The sequence below is a fragment of the Mercenaria mercenaria genome, unplaced genomic scaffold (assembly GCF_021730395.1).
Source record: "Mercenaria mercenaria strain notata unplaced genomic scaffold, MADL_Memer_1 contig_3761, whole genome shotgun sequence".
NCBI lineage: Eukaryota > Metazoa > Mollusca > Bivalvia > Venerida > Veneridae > Mercenaria > Mercenaria mercenaria.
The window spans coordinates 3,451-21,780 of NW_026461932.1; the positions used below are offsets into that span (position 1 = coordinate 3,451).

General features: G+C 34.8%; 1 long non-coding RNA gene across 1 annotated transcript in view; it reads right to left on the reverse strand.

Annotated features, from left to right (window-relative positions):
* Positions 1 to 233: 233 nt before the first annotated feature.
* LOC128553379 (uncharacterized) overlaps positions 234 to 18,330 on the reverse strand; it is a 46,864-nt gene continuing 28,767 nt past the window's right edge. The window contains exon 3 of the long non-coding RNA XR_008369333.1: positions 234 to 365. This is a non-coding gene — a long non-coding RNA (uncharacterized LOC128553379). The remainder of the gene's footprint in view (positions 366 to 18,330) is intronic.

Sequence of the window (18,330 nt, forward strand, 5' to 3'; positions counted from 1 at the left end):
GTAATCTGGCTCGTACGGACAGACAAACGGACTGACAGTGCTCGGAGGCTTAAAGAAGTTGTATTGCATAAAACTCGCTGACTATAAAGAACAAGTTACAACATTTCTCCGAAGGTCTTTAAAGTTACTAAGGTTAGAACGTTTTGAGATCAGAATATTTATATAAATTAGTACGATTAAAAACGCAGTTCCTTAGAAAGCCTGTAAGAATGGTAACTCGGACTCACCGTTTTCTCATCGATAAAAACTCCAGAATTCGTCATTTTGACACCATAATGTCCAGCCCATACACTTACATCTTTTCCTCCATGTTTAAACTCTATATAACGGACACCAGACGGATAGTGTTTAAACACATGCTTCACCTGCAAATGAGTCAATTTGAATCACATTATTTTTCTGCTATTTTTCTTCTTACTCCATAACAAACGTTAATGATGATGGCTCGAAGGCGTTGAGGTTTTACAACTGCTATACGACAAGAGCAGACAAATTGGAGAGAAAATATCCGATACCAGAGCTTTTTGTAAGCAGCTTTGGTTCCTGAATATGCTCGATGTAAAGCAACAATACACACGAAGTTCTCTTTCCTAGAGTAAAATCTTATTACTTCAGTGAATGAAAGTTTTGAATTTCACTATATAACAACTGCACAAGATATAGAAGAAACCCAAAATATCCACATAAAAGCACTAGGAGTAATATTGCAATGTTCATACAAAAAGATTTTAGAACTGTTGTGAGGAAAGAGAGACTTCAAATTTAGATGTAGGAATTTCGACATTTCAAATTACATAAAAGAAAAAACAACTAGGCTTATTGCTATAATGATACTTGATATTTGGAATGGACTGTACTTTAACACTTTAAGTTCCAGCCCAGTGCGGGAACTGCCAGTCACTTGTTAACAGACAACGCTTGTGGATAGTCCGATACAAGTCTTGTATATATCTGTAAATAAACTGTATATACGTGTGCTTGACATTTATTTTAATATTTTCCCTTTATTTATTGACCAACACATGGTGTCAGAAACTATTTTGAATTGGTGAAACACAGTATGAAACAGATTACCTTTATTCAAACTTTGGATGAATTATTATAGTAATCATGGATATGTCCGACATAACGCTTCCAGAATGGATAGGGAAAGTACAAACTTACCGGAATCATCGGATGAGTTTCAACGACAAGTAGAACTGAAATTTACTGGACCGTTCAAAGCAAAAACAAAGTGAGGAATGTTTTTATATAGTCTAAAAAAAAGTGTGTTTCAATTTTCCCCGATCTAAATTTTTTTAGTGGTTTTAAGAATAAAAATCAAAATTTGTTTGATCGCACACGCCGATAGGCGCTACAGCAGTCGTTGAGAAAGGTACGGTACGATAACGGTTATTATATATTTATCATGTATGTTACGATACTGTTAAGGTAGCAGGGCACACTTAGATTCGAAAATTTTGGGCACGGCCAGACTTAAATGTAGCGAGTCGTATTATTACACTTCACTAATGAGCATTTTAGTGGCCATTTTATAAATTGTGTGCATGTTTTGTGTTTTTAATTAATGACAAGATCAGGACTCTCACACAAGAAAGTTATCAAATCGAGAGTTTTACACCATCCATTAAAAATAGCATGCTAAAATCATAAATTTGCACTTTTTGAACAGCCTGCATTGATCCCGTTGCAGGAACAGTGTCCAATTTTATTGCAATTCTCAATTTGATAGTCTCTACTGAACTACAGGATATTAATGGAATGGGGGCCCATCCATATCGTTTTTTCACAAAATAGCAAAAATGTTCCTGAGTATCAACCACCAAGCGTGGAACCCTTCTATGATTTGAATTTCCCGCGCCAAGGTGACTCATCGATTCATACAAAGCTAGCAGCAGTTTTACAACTTACAACAGAATTTTACATGTATCAGCTGTTAAGATTTTCTAAAAAAATAATAATCATTACCTCTCACTTTTATTTACAGACATCCCAAATCACGAAGATCTAATTATCATAAATATTGACGGGAGCCAGAATTTGAAGTGTACCCTGCTACCTTACGGTAATTATCAAAATTGCAGCGCCGTTGCACGGTCATGTTTTGGCAATAGATTTTCGTTGTGAATCTTGATGTAAAATATTTTTGTCTTTAATAATGCACCAGAGGATTTGTATATCACAGTTCCCCAAAACCCTGACGCATGTGAAAATTGATCCTGCAGACTTCTGAAAAGTTGAAAAAGTCTACTGATAATTCGGATCGACAAAGCCAAATTGAGTCGTATCTTGAATGATTGAAATGGTATGACTGGATTCGTATTCCATCTTTAAATTTGCTTAGAAAACGTCGGACCTAGAGCAAAAACTCCGGTCAGGACCAGTGACTTTCCAGAAGTTTGTCCCGTCACATAAAGTTCTGCATTGTTTCTAACACTATATACATGTACCCATATAATTAAAATTTTGTTGTACCATCAAATTATAGTTCGGAGAACTTTTTTCGCAAATGACTTTGCTTGATTTTGCTTTGCCTTTGATTCACCTTAATTGATATTTGTGTGAGGACTGGTTAGATATCAGCACTTTCCAAGAACAGAATAAAATACAGCGGCTTTATTGTAATATTTGATTGTTGTCTGCAGGCGGCCAAATGGCTTGTCAGTTCTGCTTTTTGACTGTTGCAATCTATATTTAAAAACTTGATTTTTTTCAAAGTCAGTAAAACAGTCACCAAAACACTAAGATACGCATAATGTCACTTTAAATAAGACACCGTGATTAATCTGCTCTGTAATAATATACAGGAGATGTCACTGCATAAAAAGTGCTCATTTTATTGGTACCTGTATCTCTTTTTCTAGAAGGGTAAAGCTTTAAACGCTTTAGAACTTTTTTTTTAATTTATCTGAATTGCAATCTGATTCTTCTAACATATATAAATGTTGAGTTCTGCTCAACCCGGGGTTAGCTTGCTCTTCCACTACCTTCCATGAAGGGGCTTAATCTAACCGAGTATGCAACATTTTCATTTTTGTCGTGTTAAGCGACATGTGGTGTTTCCACTTTTTCTACTTAACGTATTCAGTTGATAAAGCCACGCCTGTTTTGATAGAATATGCTATTTCAATGTAAACGTAAATTTCCAGGGAAATGCAGACTGCATCTAAACACATGTTGTCAATGTCCTGCAGAGTTCTTATCGTCCCAATACTTGAATACTTTTAACTGAAAGTCCTTTTAACAATTACTGTACATGCATCTCTGGAAATCCAGGCTACACCAGAGTCACATCAACAATTATCCTAGGCTGAATGGTTCCAAATGAATACAGCCTGTCGTTACGAATGTATGTATAATGAAACCCATTCCATTGAGCGATCTATTAAGTGATCTATGTACAATGCGTTCCATTAAGCGATCTATAGATAATTACGGTGGCGTAGAGGGGACATAGTGATAAATAAAATATTTCATATATGAACGTGATAGCTATCACGTGCGCACGTGATAAATAAAATATTTCCCATGCGAACGTGATAGCTATCATGTGCGAACGTGTTAGCTACCACGTGCGTACGTGATAGCTAACACGTGCGAACGTGATAGTTATCACGTGCGCACTTGTTAATTAACACGTTCGCACGTGTTAGCTAACACGTGCGCACGTGATAAATAAAATATTTCCTATGTCCCTTCTATGCCACCGTAGATAATACATTCAATAAAGCGATCTTTATTACATGAGTACCTATAAGTAGTAACAAATTTGTGCCGAAAATTCTCCCATTATCGCATTGCGTCATGCATTATCACAATATCATAATAAGCCCCAGGGCCATTAATGGCCCTGGCGTTAGCGCGGGAAATTAACGTCCGTAAACAGAAATGACGTCATGGCGTTTCATGGAGGTAAAACAGCGAATATTTCTGTTTTATTTTATCATCTTGAGCGTAACATCGTGTATTCTTTGTGAAATAACGTATTTTTATCACTGAATTATGCATTAAGCAAGAATGTACAACTATCCCGGTATTTGATTTTATACAGTAAATAGACTCGTATACAAATAATAGGCTAAAGAAACTGAAAAGCTGAAATTTATTGTGCCAGAAGATGCAAGTACCCATAAAATGACACAAAGCACCATTTCTTACTATATTATAGGTAAACATGTAATAAACAGGTAAATACATGGGAGAGCGGTGCCTCTGAGTGATAATGGCCCTGGAAGAAGATAATAGCCTTTTACTTCCAGTTATTACCTTATATTTTAGACCATGGAAAATGTGAGACGTCATAAAAATATTGAGCTGGTGCACACAGAAGAAAGACTTTTAAAAGTCATTGCCAAGCCAACTTACAAAAACACGACGATCCTCGGGCTATTATCTCCTTGCCAGGGCCATTATCACTCAAAGGCGACGCTCGGGCTATTATCTCCTTGCCAGGGCCATTATCACTCAAAGGCACCGCTCTCCCATTTATTAACCTATACATTATGCGTTCCATTGAGCATTCTATTATGCAATCCATTAAGCGATCGTTTATGTGCTCCATTAGCGTGTTGTTGAATGACACATTAATGCTAATCAGCGATTCTTCAGCTCATTTGCATGTGAAATTGGAACATGATTAAAGATGGTGTTTACTGGACTAATAACTCGCTTGTGGAACATGATTTTGGTGGGTGTTTATTGTTTTTGTTTGTTTGCGTAACCTTGTATCGTGCAAGAGTAGTAGGTATCAGATCCAACCCAGATGTGTGCACAGTAGGTGTGTCAAAAGTTGCATTTTTCGGGCACTTAACTTTGGCACAAGGCTTAAAGCCAGATCCAAGTAAAATAGAAACTATATAGTCTGCCAATATCTCAGGAAAATGTGACTTTTGATGGCATTTTTTGTTAATGCTCGGATATTAGTATAAAAGTGTTACTTAGGATCATAAATGAAATTTAAAAGGGGCTGTCACCTTCTAGGGTTCCTCGTTACAGTATAATGGGGTCAAAGGTCAAATGATTGCATTTACAAATAAACTATTATATTATATTATATTATATTATATTATATTATATTATATTATATTATATTATATTATATTATATTATATTATATAGAAAAATATATATCTGGGAAAAGTGGCATACGATGGCAAAGTGTGTTATACTTTACATGTTTGCTAATCTTTATATGTGGATCAACTGTAGAAATATTTTGGTATTGTCGTATCCAAGGGTTATGTTAATGGAATTTTAAGGTCAAAGACATGTCAAGGTCAAAACTGAACTTTTGAAAATGACATGTAAGGTATTAAAGATAGCAAAATGGTGCGTATATAAATGATATACTCAACAAGTTTTCTAACTCCACATCTGTTTTTTTTTAGCTCACCTGAGCACAAAGTGCTCAAAGGTGAGCTTTAGTGATCACCCTGTGTCCGGCGTCCGTCTGTCCGTCGTCCGTCGTCAACAATTTGACTGTTAACACTCTAGAGGTCACATTTTGGCCCAATCTTAATGGAACTTAGTCAGAATGTTAACTTTGATAAAATCTTGGACGAGTTTGATATTGGGTCATCTGGGGTCAAAAACTAGGTCACCAGGTCAAATCAAAAGAAAAGCTTGTTAACACTCTATAGGTCACAAGTTTAGCTCAATGTTAATGAAACTTGGTCAGAATGTTATCCTTAATAATGTCTTAGACGAGTTTGATATTGGGCCATATGGGGTCAAAAATTAGGTCACCAGGTCAAATCAAAGGGAAAGCTTGTTAACACTCTAGAGGTCACAATTTTGGCCAAATCTTAATGAAACTTAGTCAGAATGTTACCTTTGATAAAATCTTGGACGAGTTTGATATTGGGTCATCTGAGGTCAAAAACTAGGTCACCAGGTCAAATCAAAAGAAAAGCTTGTTAACACTCTAGAGGTCACAAGTTTGGCCCAATGTTAATGAAACTTGGTCAGAATGTTATCCTTAATAATGTCTTGGATGCGTTTGATATTGGGTTATCTGGGGTCAAAAACTAGGTCACCAGGTCAAATCAAAGGAAAAGCTTGTTAACACTCTAGAGGTCACAATTTTGGCCCAATCTTAATGAAACATGGTCAGAATGTTACACTCAGTAAAATCTTGGACGAGTTTGATATTGGGTTATCTGGAGTCAAAAACTAGGTCACCAGGTCAAATCAAAGGAAAAGCTTGATAACACTGTATAGGCCGCATTTATGACTATATCCTTATGAAACATGGTCAGAATGTTAATATTGATGATTTAAAGGTCCAGTTCGAATCTGGGTCACGTAGAAATAAAAACTAGGTCACCCGGTCAAATCGAAGAAAAAGCTATTTAACACTGTAGAGGCCACATTTATGACCGTATCTTAATGAAACTTCGTCTGAATGTTAATCTTGGAGATCTTTAGGTCAAGTTTAAATCTGGGTCAGCTGAGGTTAAAAACTAGGTCACTAGATCAAATCAAAGGAAAAGCTTGTTGACACTCTAGATGCCACATTTCTGACCGTATCTTCATGAAACTTAGTCAGAATGTTAAATTTGGTGATCTTTAGGTCAAGTTCGAATCTGGGTCAAAAATTAAATCACAGGGTCAAATCAAAGTAAAAGATTGTTAACACTCTAAAGGCCACATTTATGACTGTATCTTCATGAAACTTAGTCAGAATGTTAAACTTGATGATCTTTAGGTCAAGTTCGAATATGGGTCATGTTGGGTCAAAAACTAGGTCACGGGGTCAAATCAAAGAAAAAGCTAGTTAACACTTTAGAGGCCACATTTATGGCCATGTCTTAATGAAACTTGGTCAGAATGTTAATCTTGATGATCTTTAGGTCAATAGGTCAGGTGAGCGATACAGGGCCTTCATGGCCCTCTTGTTTTCCTTTTAACACCAAAGTTTTATAGATTTAAATGAATGTTTTACACAGTAAGAGTAACGATAAAGTAACCCTTAAATTAAAAGTCACATAATTAGTAAATTCCAAATTACACCAATACACTTAAATGAAATTATATTCTGAATGTTCAACTCTGTTTAGTTGAAATGGAACATCCGCCAATATTTTCAGTATGAACATGTTAATTTTATATCAGGTTTGTGACGTGGTTAATGTCACCACATTAATGACAAAATTGTTTAATCCCGCAGATGATACTACTTGCCGCATGGAGACCAGCACCAAGTTGCATTAATTCTGTGACTTTTTCTTTTTGGGTTACCTTATTTGAAAATGTCATGGCTCAACGAATGTACGCACAATTGATATTACTGTTATGTTTATTTAATTGAACTGGTCAATAAACAATGTGTCCAGTTTTTATTAAAAATCAGTCAAAAATTGGCAGAGATAAAAACAAAAGTCATGTGTGGAGATGTTGAGTAAATGAATATAAAACGACACTGCAAATGCCTTTCTTGCACTTCAGGCAGCAATTTAATTTGAATTCTAAGCTTTGAACTGACTAAAAAGAATATTTACATATTGTACACCTATCTTTTGAGAAATATATGCAAAAGAGAAAATGTGGTTTATAAAGTTAACAATGAACATGGCTGTCGGGCATTAACAAAAAAAGCCATCAAAGGCAATTTCTAGGCCTCTTTTTTGGATATATAGGCAGACTAATAACAAAGCTTGGTACATTGTATACTGGTTTAGCGAAAGAAGTTGAGAGATGTTTCTCGGGTTAGATGACTTTGCGCCAAGCCAAGTTTACTTCTCCCTACACCTCCCTCCCCACTTAACGAAAGCTTCTGCAGAAAGATGCCGCATTTATCTGGGATGAGGCCAAGAATCATCAAAATTGCCTCAGTTCTCTTTTACTTTGACCTTAGCAAGCAGCTCGTAATTGAATGTGACAGTTCCTAAAATGGGACAGGCTGTTGTGTTATGCAAGACGGCAGACCCATCACGTACGCATCAAAAATCTTAACAAATGCAGAAATAATGTACGCACAAATAGAAAAGGAACTTTTGGCCACATTATTCAGCTGTAAGCACTTTCACCGTTACACATACGGTAGGGCTCGTTCACAGCGACCATAAGCCATTAGCAAGTATCATGTAAAGGTCAGAGACCACCAACTCAAAGTACTGGGAATGAGGTAAGTGTAGACCTGGGAATAAGATAACGTCTGTGCGTTCTGATTGGTCAGTCATGCAAACAAACCCAGGAAGTAATTATTTTTTTCAAAATTGATATTTTTTCACTGCATTTACAGTAATTTATTATACATTTTGACAAAATTTGCTACATGTTATGTGTATTGAAAAAAAAGTTTTATCAAACGAATTTCTCCCGCCATGTCAATGATGTAAACATGGGGTCATCTCATTCACACGAAAATTACTTAAATAAAGTATCACTATTCATGTTTTTCGCCCGATATTTTGGTAGAACTAAGACAGTTCTTGAAAAACTTATAATTAGATTTATCCTGTCACTTGCAGTATTTCTGCCGTATATCTTTTTTGATATACCGTCAGTTGACACGTGACCAGTGATATACGGTCAGTTGATCATGTGACCTTATGATCGATATTGTTGTCATAAGAAATTTTGCATTGAAACTATCACCATTGTGTTGGAAATGTCCGAACTAAGAAAATGAGTGGTCAAATAATGAGTTTTTATTCAAAAACGAAGAAGTTACTGCGATTTTGTTGGTGATTACGTCATTATATAAGTGACGTCATTACGAATATGACGTCACTAAAACGGTTGTCGCACACTTATTTTTGTAAAATAAATTGCCAAATATCGGAAAATGAAGTAATGACAAGATAAATAGAATAATAGGTTAGTGCCTAAGATGGAGAAAGTTTATCTGGCTCGGCTCCGGACGTTATCAGGTTCGCCTTCGGCTCACCCGATAACCTCCTCCACCTCACCAGATAAACTTTCTCATCTACGGCACTAACCTATTATTCTCTATATAAATGTTTCGATGTTTGATGTATGGAAGGCTGTACAAGCTATAGTGTTAAAATGTAAGTCTATGGGAAAGCAATAGGTGGTCTCTAACCTTAAACTACTGTCAGCAGCTGCACCTAGGCTAAAACTTTATAGATTCAATCGTCCAAATACATGTTAACTGTCAAGCACATTAAAGGTGCGGCCATACCAGTCAATGATATCTTACCACGATCGATACTTCCTTTCAGACACAATATCAATCTTTATAGAATTAGGCTTAGATTTGCATGTACAAATGGTCAAGTAACGTTTCTTTGTAACTGACACGCCGTTAGAAAACATTGGACAAGCGATAGATAACAGGTCAATGCAAATCTTGAAAAAGACCACACTTGATGGAATGCAAGAAGACAGGTGGCCAATGTTTGCTCGAGAAATTGCTACATTCTGAAGTCAAAAAGACGAATTAAATCAGTGGAAGATTCCCTGATAATTCGCGGTCAAACGTTAATTGTACCATCCGCCCTTCGCGCCGAAATGCTGACTCAACTACACAGGTAAGTTTAGCCTGTGTTCTGACCCTATGTTTGGTTCGCAGAACTTTTGTATAATTATGTCCCTTTTCTTCTCAAAACACCAAGAAAGATCGGTCTTTATATATTATAATAACGAATAAAAAAAACAGATTATCTAGTCGGTAGCCAGACTAAGGTCCTTTAGGAATAACAAATACTGCAGAGCAGGCGAAAAACAATATGTTCTGGCCAGGAATGGCTAAACAGATTACTGAACATGTACTCAGGAGCCATAAATGCCTCAAGCACAAAGATTCAAATGCAAAAGAATCACTGAATTTCGATGTAGGCCCTTCCAAGAAACCAAAGGAGTCTGAAATTCTATCAATAAGACCATAGAAGTCTATCTTTACAAAAATACCTCCTATATATATAAAATAAACAACAGGAATGAAATGTCAAAAACCCAGGGTCCCCTGAAAATACGCACGGAACACGGGGTAATCGCAATTTAGCGAGCGTGGTGAAGAAATAACACTAAAATACACCTACCACACTCGACAGTATTCAAATCTGATACACTTTACGAGAGTAATCATACATTTTCTGAGGTTTTCCGAGATTTTCAGCTGTCGCCGAAGCCATTCGTTGACGTCATAACAATAACAACAATTACAGCGCCGGGATGAAAATAAGAAAGTAGCAATTCCCGTACTGTCTTACCTTCAAATTACATAACAAACATTTTCATATTACTCTATTCATATAAAAAAGTCATTGTTCACCAAGTATCAAATTTTACTACTGAAATTTAGATATTCCACTGCATCGAAAAATGGATTATCCCAAGAGTAACCTCCCTTTACGGGTTTTTCCCAATCAAATTTTGTAAATTATCTTTTTATTGCAAAAGGAATCTAGGGGATATTATAGACTGGTGTATACTTATTTACTCGATGTACAAATTTCAACGGATAATGTAAGTATTTTATCTTTATCTCGGCGCTGTAATTGTTGTTGTGACGTCAGCGAATGGCTTCGGCGACAGCCGAAAATCTCAGAAAACCTTAGAAAATGTCTGATTACTCTTGTAAAGTGTATCAGATTTGAATACTGTCGAGTGCGGTAGGTGTATTTTAGTGTTATTTCTTCACCACGCTCGCTAAATTGCGATCACCCTGTGTTCCTTGCGTATTTTCAGGGGACCCTGGATTTTTGACGTTTAATTCCTGGTGTTTATTTTATATATAGGAGGTGGGGGGGGGGGGGGGGATTTTTTGTAAAGATAGACTTCTATGGTCTTATTGATATAATTTCAGACTCCTGTGAAGAAACTGACACTAGTGATTCTAGTTAAATTACTTTTGATGAATAAACATGTTCAACTTTTTTTTACCAAATCAAGAAGAAAAAATCTGCTTTTACTCAGTCAAGAGGGATAAAAACAATATATAAGAAAACTCATGTGCTTATTGATACGTTTGTGAGGTTTGGTTATTCTTGCTCAAAATCATTTATAAGGATTTTCATTTTTATCAAACAATGGAAAAACACTGCTGTTACAGGAACAAGGGGATAACAGTCAATTTGAGCGAATGTCATGCACTATTTGGTAATTATGTGAAACTTGGAGATTCTAGTAATAACAAGAGCTCGTAGAACACGAAATGCCCTATAAATGCATTCAGTAACTGCAAAAGGATCAGCAATCATTTGGTCACTGTGCACTGGACTTTTGACGTACTGACCTCAGATTAATACTTACGAGTCATTTACAAGTCATAAGCGACCTCCGTATCAAAAGTAGTCTTAGACCAAAGCCTTCTTTAGTTATCTGGCAAAAAGTTCTATTGTTCCGGGACCCTGTGACCTAGTCCATTTTCAATCAGTAGGGGTCATTTGCTTATCATGACAAACCTCCCGGTCAAGATTCATGATCCTATGCCCAAGCGTTCTTGAGTTATCATCCGGAAACTGACTGGTCTACAGACCGACCGACAGCCATCATCAAACAACAATACTTACAATACACGCCTCCTCCTTCGAAGGGGTGGAGGAAATTCATTTACTAACTAGAGCTGTCTCTAAAGGTGATGAATGTACCCCCACCCTCCCGCACAAACTCACACAGTAAATTGCAATTAGATGCACACACGACTGCATAATTCTGTTCTGTTTGTTTGTTTTGGGTTTAACGCCGTTTTTCGTTGGTATTTCAATCAAGTAACGACGGGCAGTTAACCAAACCAGTGTTCCTGGTTTCTGTACCAGTACAAACCTGTTCTGCAAGTAACTGCCAACTTCCCCATATGAATCAGAGGCGGGGGACGAATGATTTCAGACACAATGTCTTTTATCAAATCGTCACGGAGAACATACGCCCCGCCTAGGTATCGAACTCACGACCCCGCGATCCGTAGACTAACGCTCTCCCGATATTGAGCTAAGCTGGCGGGCTGCATAATTATGTGGACTGTATGTATATAGCATAGTAACAAAAACAAAGTCCCATCACCCTGCCGAAAATTTATTCAAAAGAACGTTACATGCACCAAGTAGGGTTGGTACTGATCATTTGTGAAGTTTCATTAAATTGTGTGCAAGGGTTTCTAAGATTAGGCGCGCACAAGACTGCATGTGGTGATCCCAGAAATTCAATTGAAAATCAGGAATCGCTGGTGGCGTCGGAGTAACGTCGTCACTTACACGGGTTTTCATGCATATGGATAAACACAAATTATTTCATTTTGACCTATGCTCTTTAGTTTGTTAATTCACGGATACAATAAACAGAAAATATATTATATCATCATTAACATTTACCAAATACTAGACGATAGTAGACTTATATTTACTTAAGATTATCGAGAGCTACAATTGTTTTTAGGAAGTTGGTATTAACCATGTTGCTCTAGATTTGATCTGAAATATTATCCACTATCTTATTTTTTTTAATGCACTTGTGTGCTACTAGTATTCTTTTTACTTTAACTTTCTTAGTACATCCTTTTTAGACATGAACTAGGCAGGATTAGTGCCAACTTCACAAATCTATTATGTGTCTATCAGTATGGTTTTTAGTACCAACTATGGCTATTAGTATGGTTTTTTAGTACCAACTGTTATAATAAATACGTATCATTGGTAGAGTACATTTTATATAAATGGTGTTTTAATATTTTATGGAATGTGACTGTCACATGTTCATTAAATATGGATTTGACTTCCACACTTAGCATATAAGTACACTTTGAGGTAACTTTATCTCACCATTTTCACACACACACACACACACACACACACACACACACACACACACACATGCAAGCACACATGCAAGTAGTATAAGAACTACCGAACCGGGCACTGCTTGACCTCATTTGACCCCTTGCCGCTGGTTAAAAATGACCAATGCCGGCCAATTAAAAAAATATAAAAAAAACCCACAGGTTTTAACAAACTACTGTGAAAACCTTTGGTTTAACGAGAGCTTTATACCCGGACTGAAAACAATTCACAAAATAGTTTAAGCCTTTAATTTAAAACCATACTTTTGTAATATTATAAGCAAGCGTGAACAAATATCGGTTTTCCAGCATTTAGATATAGCATTTAAATATAGTTATGATAAGGGTTTAAATATAGATTTTTACATCCGGTTTTCCCTGTACTTCGTAAGAATTTAACACTTTAGTTGATTAACAACGTCAGAACATTGTTTGCATTAATAACCTAGCTACTTTGTACGGCAGAAAGGAGGAAAATTTAAACAAATGAAATGTAAGTTTTATTTTTCGTTATTTTTACTTACTTTAGAAATACTATTTTTTTTTTTTAGAGATAGATTTTACTTTTACCTGCTTATGGTAATAAATTGTTATTTTTTTATTTCATGGATAACACTACAACAACAGAACTTTAATTTGATGGAAGACAAGGAGAAGTTATAAAAATGTAGATACTTTAAACGAGGAGAAATGTGTCAGTATTCAAAATTTAGATCAGCAAATATGCAGGAACAAACGACATATAGCTTTTTGTATATAACATTGGATTCATAATTAAAGCATTAAAATTAGCTTACCCAAAGGATTATGCTATAGGACTTTATCTTTATAACATAGGTATATATTGAAGTTTTAATCAAAAACAGGAAACTAATCGAAGAAATATGTACATAGTTGAATTGGTAACAAAATCAGCTTTTAACAGTAGGAATTTGTGTATGGATTCCATGTATAATGTTCACGGTTATTTATAGTAACGTTTATACTATAAACGCACGTCACTTCCGTATACGATGTTCAAGTTTATTTTCAACATTAGTGGAATTTCCATGTATAATGTTCACGTTTATTTATAGTAACGTTTACACTGTAAACGCACGTCACTTCCGTATACGATGTTCAAGTTTATTTGTAACATCAGTGGAATTTCTATATATTTATACTTTTATTTATAGTAACGTTTACACTGTAAACGCACGTCACTTCCGTATACGACGTTCAAGTTTATTTTTAACGTTAGTGGAATTTCTATATATTTATACTTTTATTTATAGTAACGTTTACACTGTAAACGCACGTCACTTCCGTATATGCTTTTGTGAGTAGTATGGAATATAACGTTTATGGGTACATTTTTGAGAGTAGTAAAGAATATTGTGTTCTTAATACATTTTAACTATTTTTATTCAAATAATTTTTAATTGTTTGTTCATTATGTTTTACATTGTTTACTTTCAGTATTTTATATAATAAATCATAAATGTTTCTACCATCTTGTAACATTTTTATGAAAAATAAACAATAACTAGAGATGCTTTTGAGAAAAGCGCATGTCTCCCACAACTGCCCCTATGTAAAATGTCTAGTTTCTTTAGATGGTTTAGACGAGTGGATCCAATTATATGGTCTGGATGAGTGGATCCAATCAGTAATTCAAGGGCCATAAATCAAAAGTGCTTGGGTGGATTTGGCTAGTTATCGAACTTGGCTAAGGTCTTATGGCCAAACGCATTTTGTTCAAGTTTACTGAAGATCGGATGAGAAATGTTGGATTTAGAGAGCGGACAAGAGTGAAAAGGCGGATTTTTCGGTAATTCAAGGGCCGTAACTCCAAAATGCCTAGACCGGTTTGGCTAGTTACCAAACCTGGCCGAGGTCTCATGGTCAAACACATTTTGTTCAAGTTTGGTGAGGATCAGATGAGTAATGTTCGACTTAGAGTGCGGACAAGAGTAAAACTGCCAATTTCTCGATAATTCAAGGGCCGTAACTCCAAAATGCCTGGACCGATTTAGCTAGTTATCGAACTTGGCCGTGGTCTCATGGTCAACCACATTTTGTTCAAGTTTGGTGAAGATCAGATGAGAAATGTTTGAATTAGAGTGCGGACAAGAGTAAAAAGGCCGATTTTTTATCATTCAAGGGCCATAACTCCAAGACGCCTGGACCGATTTGGCTAGTTATCGAACCTGGCCGAGCTCTTATGGTCAAACACATTTTGTTCAAGTTTGGTGATAATTGAATGAGAAATGTTCGACTTAGAGTGCGGACAAGCTTTGTGACACACACACACACACACACACACACACGCACACACACACACACACACAGACTGGAGTAAATCAATATGTCTCCCACACCACTGTGTGGTGGGAGACATAATAACCACACAATACACTTGTTTTGTCTTGATATTGTATGTTGTTATACTTGACTTCGGGTATATATTTAATTACCTCTTTTGGAGGAGGAAGTCCGAACAGATTAAAGTACAATATACTATAAAGAAAACCCTTGGTTTGATCAAAGTATAAAGTATCCAAGTAACAAACCCAGTGTGTTCCAGGCCCAATAGAGTCGTCCAAATTTATAATCCCGCATTCAACCTTTGCTTTTGGTTTTGGTAAATTATTTCTACTAAATACACCCCTAAAGCTTTTAATTTTTAATTGTTAAGCCCATTGTTCAATTTCAAAGTTAGGAATAGGTTTGTTTATAATTTTTTTTTTTTACTATAGGAATTCGTTTGTAAGGTCTTCTTTGAGAATCTATCTGTATACCCTGGCCCTGCCCCTTACCACTTAACAAGGATGTAATAAAAGGTATTCCTAGGCTAGCCGCAAGCATACCTAAAAACCCACCATCTTGTTTTTGTTTTTGTGTTAATTTAATTACTCCAGATCCCACTAATTGTTTTCTTTGATTAGGTGTAAGATAGGGTGATATCATATTTCTCTTATTATTAGCTACCGAAATCATACCATTTCCAAGTATTTTACTAACACCAGTACTGGCAAGTCCTGACAAAGCTCCGACGCCTAACGGTCCTAATATTTTTGGAGCTATTTTTGCAGCTACCGGAAGTACTGTTCGACCTAACAGACCAGCCAAAGCTCCCAAAAATCCGCCATTTTGACTTTGACTGGACATTTGTTTTTTTTTGAAAATGTAATTTCTAATCCCTTCTTATTTCTAATAGACTTTTCAATTTGATTAATTTGTGTTTTTGTTAAAATCAAAGGAAAGTTTTCATGTAATTGTTCATGTTTAAGTGGAATTTTGTCATTGTAAGCTTTCGCTAAGATTTTCTTTTGTCCATCTGTTAATTTACTTTATATTCAATATAATTTGATGTCATTATACATTAAATTTATAAAATTTAGTTTTATATTTTATATATATTTTATTTAAACAATAACAAGTTCATTTCTAACAGTATTTATTTCAACTGTTTCTTCATACAATACAATTGCGTAAACACGATATCTTGCAGTCGGAAGTGTATTTAAATGTAAGTTTAATGTAATATGCTTAGGATCTTCTGCAATTTCTTCCTTTTTAAATTTTAAGTTAAAATGAACAAATCCAAACAAACTTTGAAAATTAAATCTATTTAAGAGACTTCCAGAGGTTTTATTATTTTGTTTATGAAAATAATTAAGAACATCATCATAAATTCTTGATATACTTGTATATTCCGTTTCGGGATAAAAACACCATTACTAACTTCAAGACGGCAAGATTCCAACGTACAATTATTATTTGCTGCATTAACTTTAAATGTATCTAATATATGTGGGTTATGTTCTTGTGAATTACTTTATCAGGTTGTTGTAAATAAACAAACACATGTTTGGGTTTTGTTACACCTGCTGTTATTCTAAAAGGCATATTAATCTGTTGTGTATCTGTTGACTGGTTTATCATTTCTCTTAGGTATTTCCACCTTGCATTTGTATATCTTTCAGAAATTAAATTAAATCCATAATCATTGAAAATTAAACGTGGAACCCAGAAAATTAATTTAGTTACAATTACTCTACCTGCATCGGCAGCATTAGCTCTGTAAATTAATTCATCATCATCTGTCAATTGTAATGTTATTTGTATTTGACTTGGTGGTAGCATGTTTTGTTCCAAACCCTGAAAAAATGAATAATTATTTAACGGAATTTTAGCATTTACCTCATTACCACCCTGGATTGATAACTTCCTAGAAGCAAAACCTTTATTATATCCAGCTTGGTCTTTCCTACTTTCAGCAACAGCAGTAGTATCTAAATAAATAAATTCATTTGTTCCAGTTGATTCTGCATAATCCTTAGATAGTTCAACTAAATTTTTTACATTTATTACCTTATATAAATTATTACAATCATAGACAATTTTTTTCCATTTTGTTTAACTATTAGCTGATCAATTATTGAAGCTGCATTATTAATTAAAGCAATTTGATCTCCATCAGCATGATTATTACCATTAGCAAGTTTATTAACTTTAAAACTTACTTCAAAATAGCCATTAAACCAATCAAAATATGAACTTCTATCATTAATTGTAAAATGATATCCACTTTTTTGTTGTTTAACATTATTTCCCAAGACAGAAATTAAAGGTGTATCTAATTGAATAGGAGTTAGTTCGTATCTTTCACAATATTGTTTTGTTCTAAACATGTTTATTATATTATTATTTTACTTTTTATAAATTAATCTGTTAATATGTTTACGCGTTCCAGAACCTGACAATATATTAATATCCTCCTCCTCATTATTTGAATTAGTTTTTTATAAATCCTTAGCAATTAAATTACCAACTGCAGGTGTTACAGTTTTTTTTTTAAACTTTTAGTTTTTCCTGTAATTTTACATGCAGCTAAATTCCCGACTTCCGTTCCAATTTTTTTTGTTCCACTTTCAAGAGCAGTTTTTCCTGCAGTTTCCAGAGCTTTTTTTCCAGCAGTTCTAATTGAAGATGCAACAAAAAATGAAAACAATTTTGTTAAAGTGTCAAAGATATCTGTACCAGAGATGGAATCTCCGGAAGTTAAAGACTTACCATGTGTAATTTCTTCTCAAGTTTGAGCATCAACATAAATAAATGTTCCTTTACTTTTGTCATAAATTTTTTGTAGATTATATATTTATATTTCTTTTAAAATTAATGTAATACTTGTTTCATCTCCATTAGAATTAATTATTCTACCAAATACATCTGTAATATATATTCTAATTGAATTTATAACATTCTTATTAATTTCAGAATATTTGACTCTGTTTGGCTCTTTTGTAAATGGATAAGCTCTTGTTAAATCTGCAGTACTTAAAGCATAGATAATATCACTAAAATTACCATCAACAAGTGAATTATCAATAAGATTACAATGAATGTAAATTGTATCCACAGAGTTAGTTATATTTGGTGTTGTAGTTCCCCATTCAGTTTTGTTTAAAGCTTTTTTCTCAAATCCATGTATGAAAATTTGACATTCTTAAATCCAATATAAAATTATCATGAATTGAAATTAAGATCTTAAAACTACTTAAATCAAATTCCAAACTTATTGGAGCAATGTCTGACTTATCAAATTC